General features: G+C 37.5%; 1 protein-coding gene, 2 long non-coding RNA genes and 1 pseudogene across 6 annotated transcripts in view; 2 read left to right on the top strand and 2 right to left on the bottom strand.

The window, feature by feature from the left end:
• Positions 1-17,790, bottom strand: part of LOC127502210 (NACHT, LRR and PYD domains-containing protein 12-like) — a 113,056-nt gene that overhangs the window by 11,461 nt on the left and 83,805 nt on the right. The window lies entirely within an intron of this gene.
• The window catches only part of LOC127502252 (uncharacterized), a 265,865-nt gene that overhangs the window by 227,754 nt on the left and 20,321 nt on the right, over positions 1-17,790 (top strand). The window lies entirely within an intron of this gene.
• On the bottom strand, positions 878-17,721 carry LOC127502216 (NLR family CARD domain-containing protein 3-like; annotated as a pseudogene).
• Positions 5,114-6,071, top strand: LOC127502248 (uncharacterized). 2 transcript variants are annotated; one of them, XR_007926798.1, is made up of 3 exons: positions 5,114-5,213; positions 5,280-5,351; positions 5,423-6,071. It is a non-coding gene; the product is annotated as an uncharacterized LOC127502248 (long non-coding RNA). The 2 variants fall into 2 exon arrangements; XR_007926799.1 differs by lacking the exon at positions 5,114-5,213 and having other exon boundaries at positions 5,214-5,351.

Genomic DNA, 17,790 nt, shown 5'->3' with positions numbered 1-17,790 from the left:
ATTCTTTGTTCGTTCTCGTTGATGTTAACTTGTGTAAAAGTGTATTTCCTGCCTGTTTTGTTATTAAATATCTTCATTCGTATTCTCCTTCGTCCTCGTGCCTTTCACTATACCATGTTACGTAACAGTTTTTCAGAGGTCAGAATGCAAACAAAATATAGACTGTAAATTATATAAGAAGTGTAAAGTGGCTAACGTTAGGCTACTACTTACATGTTTCAAATGATAAGCCATACTTTACCCTTTCAAAATGATCCCCCCTTTTAATTTCCTGCCTGACAAAATTACCACATGGACCAGCTGTGTTAACAATCTGTCCATCACGTTTTTTTCTGTGACTAACTGACCAATTAAAATTTTGTTGACCAAGTCTCTTCTCCTTAACTAAAGTTTGGTTGACTATTAGGGGGCATCCCTACTGCTGTGCTTCAAATATTTGAACACTGAAAAATATAGCAATGCTTTGCTGAAGATATAAAAATCTGAGTTTTGAATTATGAATCTGAGAAACTCCTCTCAGACTCACTGATCTGAGCGCCTGCAGAACAGCACTTCAACACCTAATTTACCTGATAAGTTCATGAGCATCAAGCAGTGGTGAGTAGTGAGATGATGAGGAGAGAGATGCAATGATGTTAGACAATCACAACAGCAGACATTTACTGACAAGAGTGAGACTGAGACTGGAAAAGAATCATGTTGTGTAAATATAATTTGTGCAAAAAAACTTTACTAATATTGTAAGTGATCAAGGAACACATTAAAGTAATGAAAAGGCATGTCATGACCCCTTTAAGACTCTAAGCTTGTTATTTAGGAGAAAAATGGTCCTACATTCATTATTAAACATGATTCTTCATTTGTTAATAATTAACACTCACAGAGCTTTTCTGCAGTTGATCACAGCTGGTATCAGTCTTCTTCTACCCTCTTCTAATGTGTTGTATTTCTTGGGGTTCAGCTCATCCAGCACCTCCTCTGATATCTGAAGCATGTAGGCAATTGTTGAGCAGTGAGCAGGAGAGAGTTTCTTCTCTGAGTGTTTGTCTGATTTCATAAACTCCTGAATCTAATTGGACAGAGTCTGATCATTCACTTCCAGCAGACAGAGAAACAGATTGATTGATCTTTCAGTGCAGAGTCCATATCCATCTTTGATCTTCTCTTGAATGTACTGTGTGATTTTCCTGATGCTCTCTGAGCTTTTCTCTCTGTGTCTCAGTAGATTCTGTAAGAGTTTCTGATTGGACTCCAGTGAGATGCCCAGCAGGAACCGCAGGAACAGATCCAGCTGTCCATTCTTACTCTCAAGGGCTTTATCTACTGCTGATGTTAGTAACTCATACAGAGAGTAACTTCTGAATCTATACAGAAAAAACTGCAGTGGTTTCTCCTTCTTCGTTAAACAGCAGTAAAACACATAGAAAGCAGCGAGAAACTCCTGGATGCTCAGATGAATGAAGCTGTAGACTTTCCTCTGATGAATCACAGATTCCTCCTTAAAGATCTCAGTGCAAATCCCAGAATACACTGAGGCGTCCGTGATGTCTATGCCGCTCTCTCTCAGGTCCTCCTCATAGAACATCACATTGCCCTTCATCAGCTGATTGAAAGCCACTTCAGCAAGTTTCACAATCACTTTTCTGTTGGACTGCAGGAGTTTCTCTGGATCGCTCTCTTTATACTTCTCATTCGTCATGTTGATCTGAATCAGCAGGAAGTGGATGTACATTTCAGTCAGAGTTTGAGGGATTTCTGCACTCAGATCTTCTTTCAGGAGCTTCTGAAGCACAGTGGATGAGATCCAGCAGAAGACGGGTATGTGGCACATGATGTGGAGGCTTCTTGCTCTTCTGATGTGTGAGATGATTCTGCTGGCTTGATGCTCGTCACTGATTCTCTTCCTGAAATATTCTTCCTTTTGAGGATCATTGAATCCCTGAATCTCTGTCAGACGGTTGATGTAATTGGAGGGGATCTGATTGGCTGCTGCTGGTCTGGAGGTGATCCAGATGAGAGCAGAGGGAAGCAGCTTTCCTTTAATGAGATTTGACATCAACACAGCCACTGATGAAGTCTCAGTCACATCAGAAACTTCCTGAGCATCTGAAACAAGCAGTTTTCTTTTCATGAGCTTTGACATCAACACATCCACTGATGAAGTCTCAGTCACATCAGAAACTTCCTGAGTGTCTGAAAACATCAGTGTCATTCTGCTTTCATCCAGACCATCAAATATGAACACAACTTTACACTCCTCATAAATCTTTGAGTCCAGATCTTGAAGTTCAGGATGAAAGTCCAGCAGAAGTCTGTGAAGACTGTACTGATCATCTCGGATCAAGTTCAGCTCTCTAAATGGAAGCACAAACATGAAATCTACATCCTGATTGGCTTTTCCCTCGGCCCAGTCCAGAATGAACTTCTGCACAGAGACGGTTTTTCCGATTCCAGCTATGCCTTTAGTAAGTACAGTCTTGATCTGGTGTTTCTCCTCACATCCTGGTTCAGGTGAGGCTTTAAAGATGTCATTGCAGTAGATTGGAGTGTCTTGTGAGTGTTGTGTTCTGGCTGTTTTCTCCATCTGTAAAACCTCATGTTCTTCATTCACTCCTTCACTCTCTCCCTCTATAATGTAGAGCTGTGTGTAGATCCTGTTCAGGAGGGTTTCATTCTCTTGGAGTTTGTTTCCCTCAAATAATCTCTCATACTTTTTCTTCATGCTGGTTTTGTGTCGGTCTTTGACTCTCTGTAGTTCATCATTCATTGTTTGAGGAGAATCCTGCTGCAGGTCTCCAGTTTGATCATCTCTATCCACTCTGCTCAAACAACAAAAATGAAGAAGAAAAAAATAAGAACAGGTAAAAAAAAATATGTAAAATAAAGAATTTAAATGTATAAATAAAATTAAAATTATATAGTAAATCGATACAGATGTCAATTGCCATTGCATAATAAATATATATTATTCATATGAAAATACCCAAGATAGCTTGAAGAACAAATATAAACCATAAACTGTCAAAATTTTATTTTATTTTATTTTACCTTTATTTAACCAGGAAGTCTCATTGAGATTTAAAATCTCTTTTACAAGAGACACCTGGCCAAGGTAACAGCCAAACAGTAAGACAATTTTAAAATACAACAGGTACACATTACAACAATATTTAAACACATCCTCTCAATAAAAACAATCACAAACTTCCAATACAACTCTCTTTGTAATGCATTTAAATTCACCAATAGACACAAATTTATTTAGTCTTAGATCTTTTTGCAAATTACTCCATGCCCAGGGTGCATAATATGAAAAAGCAGTTTTCCCCATTTCTGTACAAACTCGAGGTATGTTAAAAAGCAAACACTTGGAAGAGCGTAGCTGGTAATTACCAGAACAAAGACAAAGAAGAGTACAGAAATAAGCTGGAAGTTTACCTAACATTGCTTTATAAATAAAAATGTACCAGTGCTGTTTTCTACATATAGCTAATGATGTCCAACCCACCATCTCATATAAAATGCAATGATGAATACGGGATTTTGCATTTGTAATAAAACGTAGTGAAGCATGGTATACCGAATCAAGGCATGTTAAGATAGAAGAGGCCGCATGCATGTATAATATATCACCATAATCAAGCACAGTTAGAAAGGTAGCTTCTACAAGTTTATTTTTGGTCTTAAAAGTAAAATTAGATTTATTTCTAAAATAAAAGCCAAGCTTCAGTTTGAGTTTCCTGATTAGATTAGCAATATGTACATTAAACAAAAGCTTATCATCAATCCAAATGCCCAAGTACTTATAAAAAGGTACTCTTTCAATAACTTTACCATCAGATGTAAAAATACTAAAATTATCAAGTACTTGTGCCTGAGCTTTTAAAAGAAAAAAACCATAAACTTTGTTTTCTGTGAATTTAAAACTAATTTTAAACTAACCAGAGCATCTTCCAGTGACTGAAATGCAATCTGAAGTTCTTTCACCGCCTGTGTTACAGATGGAGCAAGAGCATAAATAATAGTATCATCAGCATAAAAGTGTTTTTTTGCTTGAATGTCCTTACCCAAATCATTTATATAAATAGAAAACAAAATAGGTCCTAAAATAGAACCCTGGGGGACCCCTTTAGATATATCAAGAAAATCATATTTGAGATCCTCCACATGAACACACTGAGTCCGATCTACCAAATAATTTCTAAACCATTTCAATGTTCCTGGACTGAAACCAGCACTGCTAAGTTTGTTTATCAGTAAATCATGATTCACTGAATCAAACGATCCACAAATAAGGCTGCACAGGGTTGTTTTTTATCCAGGGCACCAATAATATCATTTAACACTACCGTAGCAGCAGTAATGGTACTATGGCCAGTTCTAAAACCAGACTGATAAGAATTTAAAATATTATTATCAAATAAAAACTGTTTCAACTGTGAATTTACCTGAGATTCAAGAATCTTATTCAAAATTGAAAGTTTGGAGATGGGACGATAGTTGTTCATGTCTGATGGATCACCACCTTTAAATAATGGGAGAACATAAGCAGCTTTCCAAATTTTAGGTAACGAGTTTGATACAAGACTTAGATTAAATATATGAGTAACTGGCTCAGCAATAACATCCGCTGCCACCTTCAAAAAATAAGGGTCTAAGTTTTCTGGGCCCAAAGATGTCTTATTATCAATGCCTTTCAACGCTTTACAAATTTGATTTACTGAAACAGGTTTAAAAACAAAAATATCCAGATTACCAGTCGCTGGTGTAATCCCAGAACATGGGACAGTTGTATTTGCATTTAAACTGTCATATACAGACCCAGCATGTATAAAATGTTTATTTAACTGGCTAATCATAGCAACTTTATTATTTATTTTATCTAGCCCAACCTGAATATATTCAGGTAGGCTAGAGGCTACATGAGTCCCTGACATGGATTTATTTATTTTCCAAAATTTTGAAGGGTTATTTAAATTCTCTGTAAAAGACTTTAAATAAAACTCTTGTAGCAGTGTGAAGTATACCCTCGGTTGTTCATTGGGTGATGTCAGGTAAAAACAGTGAACCTATCAGGACCGGAGTGTTATGGTATAAAATGGGAGGGCGTTGGTTACCTGGGATGCGTTGTCATCCGTACCACCCTTTTACGGGAGTCCGACATTTATGAATGGAATGATGCCGTCCCTGCTTCATGCTGCCCCTAGTTTCAGGTTCGTACGTCTTGTTTTAGGGAGGCTTCTTCAGGGAATATTTATTTACAAAGTTTTTATGTGTAGTTTGTCGACGAACAACTAGCTGCACACTATGATCAGCAACCACGCATAGTACCGCGCTGTGAACATCTCCTGGTATGAACGAGAGTAGGTTGCTTGTTTGTTTTTATGATTTTATTAGTAATCCTGTTATTTTTGTTTAGCAGGCTGATTTAAATGCCCAAGGGATTCATCGCTGTATTATACGACGGAATGCACGTCTAGTGATGTAACGCACTGCTGCCTTGCCTGGGTTTCAATCCGGTCAACTTCGTGTGTGTGCGCGTGCGCGCGTGTGTAACTGCGGGCTTGGATTATCACTTGCCGTAGAGTGAGTGCACATGCGTCAAGCGAAGCCATTCTTTGGCCGTTTTGTGCCTCGAGTGTGCGGGTGATTGTTATCTGGTTTATGTTCCCTTTTTGTTTTTGTTTTGAATTGTAAACACACTGAATGTAATGTTTTCTTGTCAGTCTAAATTTTATTCTTTGTTACAAAGTGTGGTGTTTTTTCCTTTTTGTATTTTACAGAAGAAGGGAAGGAGTTTGGCTGCTGTTTAATGGTGTCCACATTGAGTGCCGTGCTTCGTAGGTTGGAGTGATTTGGTTTATGGTTTATTAAGTGTGGTGTGACAATTAAGGGTTACAGCAGACCATCTCCCTCCTTTAAACTTCTTTCTTTTATGTATATTGTAGTCTTTTGTAAAGTGTCTTTTGTTTGTCGTTTTTGTGACCTGTGAATATTGAGCCCTTGTGAGATAATGTGACAGTTTTCTTTAACTTTTGTACACCTTAATAAAGCTGCCTTATCTTTGTAAACCTTTTCCTGTGTCTTTACTCGCCCACCTATTGGTAACGAATTTGTGTTGATATATTAAATTTCCGTGGGTATAAAACCCCAGTGGTGTAGTTGGAATCAAGTGCGATCTTTGGGTATCGCCCGGTCACAATCTGATTTAGACTTCCTAATCATCCAAGCGCACTTATTCTTTAGTGTTCTAAATGTAGACCAATCAGCAGGATTGTTTGAAAATCTAGCTTGTGCCCATGATTTATTTCTTAAATGAATTAATTCTGAAAGCCAAGGATTATCCCTACCACTGATCCTGAACTTCTTAATGGGAACATGTTTATTAGAAATAAACTGAAAAATTGATAATATTCCCATGCCAGTTCAACATCCTGTATTAAAATTACTCTTCTGAGATCACTATGGTATAAATCAATGGTTCTCAACCACATTCCTGGAGGCCCACCAACACTGCACATTTTGCATGTCTCCTTTGTCTGACACACCCATTTTAGATCTTTGAGTCACTACTAATGAGCTGATAACCCTAATCAGGTGTGTTTAATTAAGGAGACATGCAAAATGTACAGTGTTGGTGGGCCTCCAGGAATGTGGTTGAGAAACACTGGTATAAATCATGCAAAAATGCTTGTTCCTCAATTTTTAAAATATCTTTTAAAAATAAAACGGGGTTTTACCTTAGGAAGTTTTATATCACGGACACAAGCAATTACACAATGATCACTGATATCATTACATAATATACCAGTTGAAGTAAATTTATGGGCAGCATTTGTTATTAGATCCAGTAAAGTAGATTTATGTTGCGCTTTAGGATTTAGCCTTGTTGGTACATTAATAAGTTGTGTAAGGCTTAAGGAGTCACACAATTCTTTAAGACAATCTGAGGTCCCAGAGAGAAAGTCCCAATTCATATCACCCATAAGGATGAATTTAGAAGAGTCATTTAACTCATGTAATTAGTGAAATAAATCAACTTTTTGATGATATTCTAATTATATGACCAGCATCTGTAAATGGCCACCCCACCTCCTTTACCCACCCGATCAGTTCTATAGACTTTATAGCCATCAATATAAATCAAATCATCAGTGATCGAAATGGTGTGTTAATTTTCTTCAGGTTTATTATTATTAGTCTTTATCGAACAGGACAGTAGAGACTGACAGGAAAGCATGAGGTAGAGAAGGGGGAAATGGGATCGGTGAAGGACCCCAAGTAGAGACCTGAACTAAGGTCGCCAGAGGCGCAGCTGCACCATGCATCAACGCGCTAACCACTAGGCCATCAGCGCCAACAATTCTCTTCAGGTTTAATCAGTCAAAATGTCTCTATCTTCATTTTAATCAGCTACAACAATCGCTGGATGTCTTTGTCCATATTAGGGATACTACTTGTGGACTTTCTGCATGAGGGCGCCCTCCGGCATTGAGTATGAATGAAACAAATTACATGTGAGAGTTTAGCGTTCAATAAATAGCGTTCTATTTTTACCCAAATCCATAATTTGGGTAAAAATAGAAAAAAATACTGCACTCTAAAAATATTTGAAGTAAACATACGATAATCCATAAGTTTTTATCAGAAGGATCTTATCTTAAAAGCCCCAAGGGATATATATATATATATATATATATATATATATATATATATATATATATAAATAAATCACAAAAAGCAGTCAGTAGTTAACAGGTTAATGAAAAAAAAAAAAAAGTTAACAGGTTAATGTAACATTTCCTGTTTCAGGACTAGCACAATAATGGTAACTTTCTCTCTGTCCAGTGGTCAAATCGGCAAGATAACAGAGGCAGAGGTGGTTGAACAGGTTGGTGGTTTTGCCCCCTTTTGAGCTCCAACTTTCTTGGAGTGTCTTGTCTGTCATATACGAAGACATGCTTTTACGTGGCACTAGCAGCTGCACGCTGTGTCTGCTTGTGTTTTATGACAGATGGAAACCAGTGTTGAGGTGCAATACTGCCACCTACTGTACGTCAACCAGATACTACCACTGGATTATTTGCGTATCATATTATAATATGTGATATCACGACACCCCTAATCTGGCAAAATGAACAAAGTTCATGAACATTGTTCATTTTCCATCACTGAACGTTTGTCCAAAGATTTGAGGTGAAATCAGAAATAAAAACCGAACTCATCTCTCTGTGCATTCAGTGTGTTTTTGATTCTCACATTATTTGTCTCCTCCTAGTTTCACTGGAGCAGTTAAATCACCAACTTCATGTTTATACTCACAGTTGATCAGGAGTCACTGTTTCATCACTGAATTCAGGAGGAGTAGGCATGGATCCATCGCTCTTTATAGACTCAGTGTCGTGTTTTGGAGATGAAGATCTCTCTCTGCTCTCTCTGTTCTCCATAATGAGAAACTGACTTCAGACCTGCATATGGAAACACAGAGAACAAATCATACATAATGTTTTAACTGTTCCAGTAATTCCAGTGAAAACAAATCTTAATGCTACACAGACAGTGACATTCTGGAGAATTTGGTGCTTCAGACTTTGTAGCAGCAGTTTCTGGAGGATCATTTTCTTATGATGTCCATAAAGTTTACTGACTGTTGAAGAACCAGATCTGGGCCCAAGCCGCTCAGAGTAAAATTTTAGTCTTAAGTGTGTCAAAATTCTAAGAATGATGTAATTTTACTATTATTCCTAGACTTAAGAATAAGTATGATTCATAAAGGTTCCAAAGTGTCAAGACTAGGTCTCAGCTCCTAAATAATTTAGGAGAGCTGCAGAGGTCTCTTAACCTAGTTAGGAGTAACAAGATGGCAGCAAAGAAGAGGAGACACATGCTTTCCAGTGAAGATATGATGTATTGGAGTTATATGATGACATGAAGTTGATAAAACGATATAAACTTGATTGACAATTCTTTTTGTAACTGACCTAATAAGAAATGTAATAACTTTAAATAAATGTAATAAATTTAATAAATATTACTTAAACAATAATATGTTTAATGCATTTTAATACATTTAAAGGTGCTGTATGTGATTTCTCAAATTCGTTGTTGAACACTGTTGATATTTGAAATCAACCCAAACAAACCCACCCCTCTCTTCATTGCTCTGCCTCCAAAACTCACACCCCTATGTAACCACGCTGCTCCGAGTCGATCTCGAATCCCAGCCCAATCACTGCTGGCATGCGAGGCAAATGCACTATCAATGACGCTAAACACCTCATTCTCTAGCGGGCATCAGTGTGCAGTAGTTTACCTGCTCAACTCTCACTGTCTGGCCAATGTTACACACGCAATGCGAGTGTATGTCTGTTTATCACAGCTGACATGCAACAAATGCTTCACGAATAATAAAGCGCAGATGATGAACGAACGACAAGTAAGCACAAAAAATGAACATACAGTACACAAGAGTAAATACAAACAAGAGTTTCTTGTTAATCGCCAACGCAACCGAAAAGCAGCTCCAGACAATCAAAACCCAGTGTTACTCTGTCCAGTGCTGGAAAGATTTTCTAATATATTTTTTGGTGACTGTAAAGGCCGGAACACACCAAGCCGACGGTCGGCCGTCGGGCAGTTTTTGTTCGTCGGCCGACTAAGTTTTCTCAGTGTGTTCTGCACCGTCGGCTGAAGTTGGTCCTCGTCTGCTTTTTTCCGGCCGATTCGAAATGTTGAATCGGCGTCGGCGCTCAAATTTTTTTGATATTTTTTATTTTTTTGTTTATATTATTTAAATGTTTTAAAATATGACATTGACTACAACATAATCAGTTTTTAATATTTGATTGGTTCTCTCTTGTTTTTGCATGTGTTCATAATTTCTTTGCATGACAGCCTGGCCAAAAATAATTTTAAATAATTTGAAATTTCATTTCATTATTACACATGAAACAATTGACTCCAAGCACAGCTACACAATATGCTTACATCTTTTAATACATTTTTAAAAAATATCTGAATTAAGGTTGAAGATGTCAATTTTCATATGGCTGGACATCACATTTGACCACTACTCTATGGCAGTTCATTGACTTACCAACTGACCATCAAACGATGCGGCAAAGGCAAGCCACTTTTGTGTTGACTGTGGGTTTTCCTGTTGTTGTTGGAGCCATTGATGGAACTACATAAACATGTAGTCTGTAACAAAACCAATTACATTTTTACTATAACTACAAACTGATAAACTATGTAATCTGAATGTAATATATGCAAAAATTCCATATACTTTTGGGCACTGCACTTTTTCATTGATTTTCAATTTAAAAAAATCTTTAAAGGGGTCATGACCATGATGGTGTTCTGACCACAAAGGATCTTGGATGCTCATGTTTCCTTTGGACTACAGCAGGTTGCCAAGACTCTCCTTTCTGCATTCTGATCCTCTCTCCAGGTTGCAAGTGCTTTGTCTGCCTGTCATAATAAAACTTTTGCTTTCTCTGTCGTTCTTTGAAATTTTCTTGCACTTGAATCATGGCATCCGACGCAAGTAGTGCAGATGATGTTGGCAGCTTTGTCCTGAGATGTCGCCCCAAAAACAAGAGACAAACAAGAGACAAACCTATCCCTTTGACTGGTGTGTAACTGTACTCAAGTAGTGCAACACATGGGTCGCTGTTTTGACTTTGTGATTTCTTCAACAGATACTTTACATTTTGCACAGTCCTTTCCGTTTGACCATTTGATTGTGTGTAACCAGGACTAGATGTCACATGCTTGATGTCCCACTCCTCTGCAAAGATAGGGAACTCAGCACTGGCATATTAAGGTCTGTTGTCAGATGGCTGTTCTTGTTCTCATTGCAGGACGCACATTTGGACACTGTCTCTTCTATCTGTGCCGACATATTTGGCCAATACATAATGCCTCTGCCTCTTGCTTTGCACTTCATGATTCCAAGGTGAGACTTGTGTGTTTTGCTGAGCATTTCTTGTCTGAGCTGCTGTGGAACAATGAGCTTATTGGCCTTGAATAATAGACCATCAACATAGCTGATTTCCTCTCTGAATGTCCAGTAAGAGAGGACGTTGTTAGTGCACATCTTGGTAGTGCAGATCTCTCTTTTGTCCCGCCATCTCTGACAGCGTTCTTTAATGTTTTAATCTCAGCATCACCTGCTGTGGCTCTCTTGAAAATTTCCAGCTCTTTCTCAGAAATGGGAAGTTGTGACGTCATCCAATTCACCTCCAGCACTTCTCCCAACAGATCCTCTTTCTGTTCTGTCAGAAAAAGTATGGCTTAGAGCATCAGCAATATCCGTTTTTTCCCCATGTTTGTACGTTACATTGAGACTGTTACTCTGCAGACGTAGAAGCATTCTCTAAAGTCTCATCGGAGCTTGATGTAAAGGCTTTCTGAAAATGCTTTTTAACAGGTTGTGGTTACTTTCAATTTTGATTTATTTTCCCATACACATACTGGTGGAATTTCTCACATCCATCCCTGTTGAAAAAAAACAACATATGCTGGTTAGGTATGTTTTGAAGCATGGCAGCTGTTTTGAGCTGGTTTAAGCTGGTCCTTAGTTGGTCCTTAGCTGGTCATGAGCTAGTTTAAGCTGGTCTAGTGCTGGTCCTAATTTGGTCCTAAGCAACTAGCTCCAGCTCAAACCAGTTGCCATGCTTCAAAACATACCTAACCAGCATATGCTGTTTTTTTCAACAGGGATATACTATGGTGACCAGCTCTTTTTCTATTTGTGCCTAACTGCTCTGACAGTCACTCAGGGCTTTAGAACCATATGCTACTGGGCTTCCATCTAGGAAGATCACCGCTTCAATCCCTTCTGAGCTTGCATCTACAGACAGTGTTACCGGCTTGCTGGCATCATAGAACTGCAGTTGGACTGTGAGTAATCATCTGTTTGAGTTTTTTAAAACATATCTTCTGAGTATCTTCCCAGTGCCATGCTGTGTCTTTCTCCAGCAATTTTCTCAAAGGTGCACTGATGTCAGACAAGTTGCGGATAAATTTAGCCAAATATTTTCAGTAGCTGTATCAGTCTTTGATCATGCTCTTCAACTCTGTCTCCCCACACCAACAGGTCATCGATGATGTTAACAACACTTTCCAGGCCTTCTATAATTTGGGCTATGGACCTTTGAAAGACTTCTGATGCTGAAGAGATCCCGAAGGGTAAGTGAAGTAAGCGGTATCATACAATGGGTGTGTTCATTGTGAATAATTTTCACAATGAAAAAACCTCTCTTGATCCAGCTTGATTTGCATCAAGCATTGAGAAGTACTTTGCATTTGGCATTCTTGAGACCACCTCTTCCACAGTTAACACTGGATAGTGCTCTCATTTTATCGCTTTGTTTAGATCTCAGGGGTCCATGCATATGCAAATTTTGTTTGATGTGACCACAGTTACCATGCTTTTGGCCCACTCAGTAGGCACAGGTTGTTTTGCCAATAACTCCCATCTGTTCCAATCTTTGAAGCTCTTTGATGACTTTATCTCTGAGAGCTACTGGGATCCTCCTTGGAGCATGCACAACTGGTCTGATGTCTGTGTTTATTTGTTTGTGGTGTTCACCAGGTAAGCAGCCTACAAACAGATCATCTGTCCTACAAACAGATCATCAAACTACTTTTTTTTACCATGCCTAACTTTTGGAAGGCAGCATGTCCAAGAATTTCTGGTGCATCTTTCTGTTTGATTTCAAATACAATCTTGTACTTCTGTCCCTTGTACTCACACTTGGAGCCATTAGGCAAGAAAGCACTCATCTTGTGACCTGAGTAACTAGATTTTTGCAACCTTTGTACTCTCTCTGACACCACATTGCATTCTGCACCAGTGTCAAGTTTAACTTTGATATTTCTCGTTTATTTTGAGAGTTTAAGTCCAATCATTTTCATTTCTATTTTGGAAGATTTCTAGATTGGAAGATTTTATATTTAAGAGATTTTATATTGTTGACCTGCTGTTGCTGTACTGCTCCAATGAACATATCCTCGCTCTGTTCAATTGTGTGCATCCTTTAACTCTGACTCATATTGCTCTTAGAAGTGCACATTTTAACAAAATAATTTTTCTTTTGACAGTTTTAACATGTTTTCCCAGAGGCAGGACAATTTCTGTATTCATGCTTGTTGCCGCATTTGCTGCATTCCTTTTTTGTCAGCACACTGTGACCCGATTTACCATCTCGTCTCTTTAGCTTCACTGTTTTGACTCTGTGTACCTCTATCTCATCATTTAGCATTTTAATCGGACGTGATGTAATCTCATTGGCCCTACAAACATTGATGGCTATTTCAAGTGAGAGGTCTGTCTCTCAACTGATTGTCTTTTATGCTACATACAATTCCGTCACAAATTAATGAGTCGTGCAGATCCCCGAACTCAAAAAAAAAAACGTCTTTTGCTTTATTTTTCAGGTCTGTGACATAAAAGGGGTCCCTGTGAGTGCGTGAAGAACACATGTCTAATGTACCGTAAGTTTTTACGAGGTTCAAGTGAGGTAGAAGTCTTCAAACTTGTTCTTTAGCACTTGTATTTGTCTTTCCCCTCCTCTGTGAAGTGAAACGGGTTACAGACTTTAATCGCCTCTTCTCCTGCTACATGCAAAAACGTTGCTCACTGCACCTTCTCTGATTTTTCAGCTATCCCACTGGCCGTACAGAAAATTTGGGTCTTTGAATGCAGCTCCTCCAATTTTCTGGGAGATTACATTAATAACATTAACTAGCATTTTGGGGAAATAGAAAATCCTCACTGGGTCAAAATGACCCGAACACAACATGAGGGTTAATAATAATAATAATTATTATTATTATATTTTTATTATAATAATATTTCGATGGAATTATTATTATTATTATAATTCCACCTGTGCCTTAGAAATAAATAGAAGACAAAAAATAAATAGAAAACAAAAAAGAAAGTGTACAACAAAACAATAATATAAAAGAGCATCACAATATCAAAGAGCAAAACTAAACAACAATAAGAACACAGGTATAAACATTATAGAGTTAATGAGCAGAAGCGTTAAAGGTCTGAAAGTCCAGGGTTTCACAAAGAGATTGCTGAAGATTCCGTATCTTAAGCACAGAGATAATAAAAGCTCTCACCCCATAAATGACAGTCTAAACTCGGGTACAGTGAGTAGTTTAAAAGTTAAAAGTTAAATGTATCTCTTGCAGACCGAAGGGTGTGCCCAGGTCTATAAGAATGGAGCAATTAGATAAGATAAGTTGATATCATGACATAATATGACAAAGTCCATTACTAAGATCTGAACTGATCTCTCTAAACTGTATACGGCAGGAAACTGAAGCCAATGAAGTTGCTGAAGTATAGGAGTGAAATGGGCAGACTTACACATATGTGTGAGGAAATGTGCAACAGAATTCTGTTATAAACAGTGAAGCAATTCAGTTGTAAGACCAAATAAAAGAGAGCTGCAGTAATCCAGATGTGATGTACTGAAAGTATTGATAACCATTTCTGCGTTCTGCAGTTTCTGCAATTGACAGGATTTCAGTCGTCAGAGTTTAATTTTAGAAAGTTTGAAGCCATCCACTTACTCAAACGATAAACGCGTTGTGTTAAAGAGGAGAGTGGAAAATCAGAACCAGATCTGAAGCTAATACAGCTTGAGTTTATGATAGCAAACAGAAAACATTGTACAATAATACAACATTATATCAAAAGCTCATAAACAAACTTACCGTGAATATTTTTACGTCCTCTAAATATGAACCTCTACATTTCATAAGAATCGAGTCTTTACTTTCAGCTTGGACTCAAGGGTGTTTCCTCAGGTAATCTCTCTTCTTCTTCTTTTAGTTTTCTGGCGGGTTTCAGTCTATCGTTAAATGTGTTTAGCGCCACCTACTATACCGGAATGAGTAACATAATGACTTCCTCAATCTCTACTGATTAATCCAGTCTCATGTAAAAACTTCTTTAAAGTGTCACTATATAAAGCATATAGCGCCATTGCACTTCGGGCGACCCGAGTTCGAGTCCTAGCATGATTTAGGTCACAACCCCCAACAAGCCCCTCCCCCCTCCCACTTTGCTTCCTGTCTGCTTACTGTTCTATCATAATAAAGGCAAAAACGCCAAAAATAAATCTTAAAAAAAAAAAAAAAAAAAAAATTAATTAAAGCTTTACCTACTTCCATCTGCTTATTCCCTATTTCTATTCATTTTTTCCCCATGAAAGATAGTGTATTACAGCCTAGCAAATATGATTTCTTTTGTTTCTATTTTTTAAAATTTATATTGCATATTTATATTGTTTTCCATCAAATTTGTTTCCAAGAGGGAACTCTATTTTGTCATTCATTTTATATATATATATATATATATATATATATGGTCTTGGTATTACCATCATTAGTGATTTAAAGTCACCTCAAAAAGCGTCTTCTAAATGAATTAATGTATTATTAAACCTTTCTGTACTTGTTAGGATTATTGTCCTTTTTTTTTTTTTTTTTTTTTTTTTTGAAACTCTGAATCAATTGAACCAATTGCTTCACAAAAAGATTCACTCGTTTGAGTGGTTTGAAACACGCTGGCGACACCTGCTGGTCAGAACTCTGTAACTGCAATAAGAACTCAGTCCAAACGTATAATGACACCACTTTATAAACCAATTGCATGTTTTCATGAAAGTGTAATTTATTAAATATAAATCTACCATTAAATATGAAGTGTCTGTATATATTTTATATTATTATTAATTTGTAGTGCTTGTTTGTGTGTGTTTGTGTGTGTGTGTGTGTGTGTGTGTGTGTGTGTGTGTGTGTGTGTGTGTTTTAGGCAGAGCTTGGAAACAATTAACTTTGACTTTTTCCCTGTGAACCCATGAACCAGTGTCTATGTTTTTTTGTTTTTTTTTTGTTTTTTTTTATGTGTTATAAATTTGTAGACATTTTAATAATAATTTTAACGCCACATTTGTATAATAAAATGGAAGAGTTTTAGTTAATAGTCTCTTATTGACCTGATTAACCAAACTCTGCATTATATATTACAATTTAATAAAATAACATATTATACAAACACTTCATATTTAATAGTATTAGATGATTTTTGATTGCATTTGATAGGTAGACGTTCAATAAAATATTTGCAGTTGGTTTGTAAAAGGTCTGGGCTGAGTTTTTGCTGCATTTACACTGTTTTGACCAGCAGGGGTCACCAGTGAGTTTGAGTCCTGAGCGATTCGAAACAATGAATCATTTAGTGAAACAGTCAGTTTAATTGATTCAAAGGACCCTAATTAGGTACTATTTAGAACCATTTTTCCTAAGAGTACATGATAGTTACATCCACTGTACAGCTGTGCTTGATCCTGCCGAAGCTCAGAGTCACGTCTTCTAATCCGCCTGTCAATGGCATCTACCGAGCCCAGTCCGTGCGTCTCTTACTCCGTGTCGTCTGTCACTGCTTCTGTCCTCACACTCTCGTCCTCACCTGTCTACCTACCACATCACTTCCTCTCTAGTAAACATCAGGCTTGTTCGACTTCATGTAGCACCGCACAGACCGATCGGCATCTGACCTGAAGCAGTGCATGCCGGTTAGAAATTTTGTACGACTTGAGACAGCACTGTCTGTGCATTCTGTGTGTTTCGGCACACAGGCCTTCGTCAGGGCTAAAAGGTTTCAGGTCTGTGTAGGTTCCTTTAAGTACAAACAGAGACAAAATTCAAACTTACAATGAACCAATGAAAAAATTGAATATAATAGCATCCACCAATCACAAAACTTATAATAAATGATCATGCATCAACCAATGGTCATCAACGAAAAAAAACAAACAAACAAAAAAAAACATGTAGTTTTAGTAAACATGTACAATATCAACCCCTATTACATATACATGAAATTACATATAATATCATCCACCTATCACAAAACTTGTATATATAAAAAATAAAAAAATAAAAATAAAAATAATTATTGTACGTGTTTACTAAAACTACATGTTTTTTTTTTTTTCCGTTGATGACCATTGGTTGATGCATGATCATTTATTATAAGTTTTGTGATTGGTGGATGCTATTATATGCAATTCTTTCATTGGTTCATTGTAAGTTTGAATTTTGTCTCTGTTTGTACATAAAGGAACCTACACAGACCTGAAACCTTTTAGCCCTGACGAAGGCCCGTGTGCCGAAATGCGTTGGCAAAATAAAGTTTTGATCTTTAGCTCCAGTTTTTTGTTTATTTCTGATCCCTCCATGCCACAAGTGTTGCTGATTTTGTTCCAAAATAACTCATCTTTTATTCCATGCACCTTGTTGGATGTGTGAAGTTGCACCAGACTAATTATGTTACACTGTGCATTCTGTGCAGCATCTCAAGAGCGGCTGCGCGAACTCTGGGGCATGTTCAAGCTCAAACCAATGCGCAACGTTTTGCTATGGTTTCTGGGTTGACATGTTTCCTGGAAACGGTGTGCAACGGTGTGCAACAGGGTTTGAGATATGTTTTCTCTCGTTTGGTGGGTGTGTCAAAAATGTCAGCCCAATCAGCAGCAACATGAACATGAACATGAATATAAACCACACGGTATTAAAGAGACAGCTTGCACAATGGGTCCAAGTAAAGTCATTCACAAATGTGTCCGTTGCAGCTCGGTATACACAACAATAGAAGATATTAGAAGACATGTTTGTAGTAAGAGTTTTATAGTAAAAATATAGCATATTAACATATATGCCTTGATCTGAAACACAGGGTGTTTGGGAAGAGTTTTC

The sequence above is a fragment of the Ctenopharyngodon idella genome, chromosome 20 (assembly GCF_019924925.1).
Source record: "Ctenopharyngodon idella isolate HZGC_01 chromosome 20, HZGC01, whole genome shotgun sequence".
NCBI lineage: Eukaryota > Metazoa > Chordata > Actinopteri > Cypriniformes > Xenocyprididae > Ctenopharyngodon > Ctenopharyngodon idella.
Note: the sequence above shows the minus strand (reverse complement) of the source record. Positions and strands in the feature narration are given on the sequence as shown.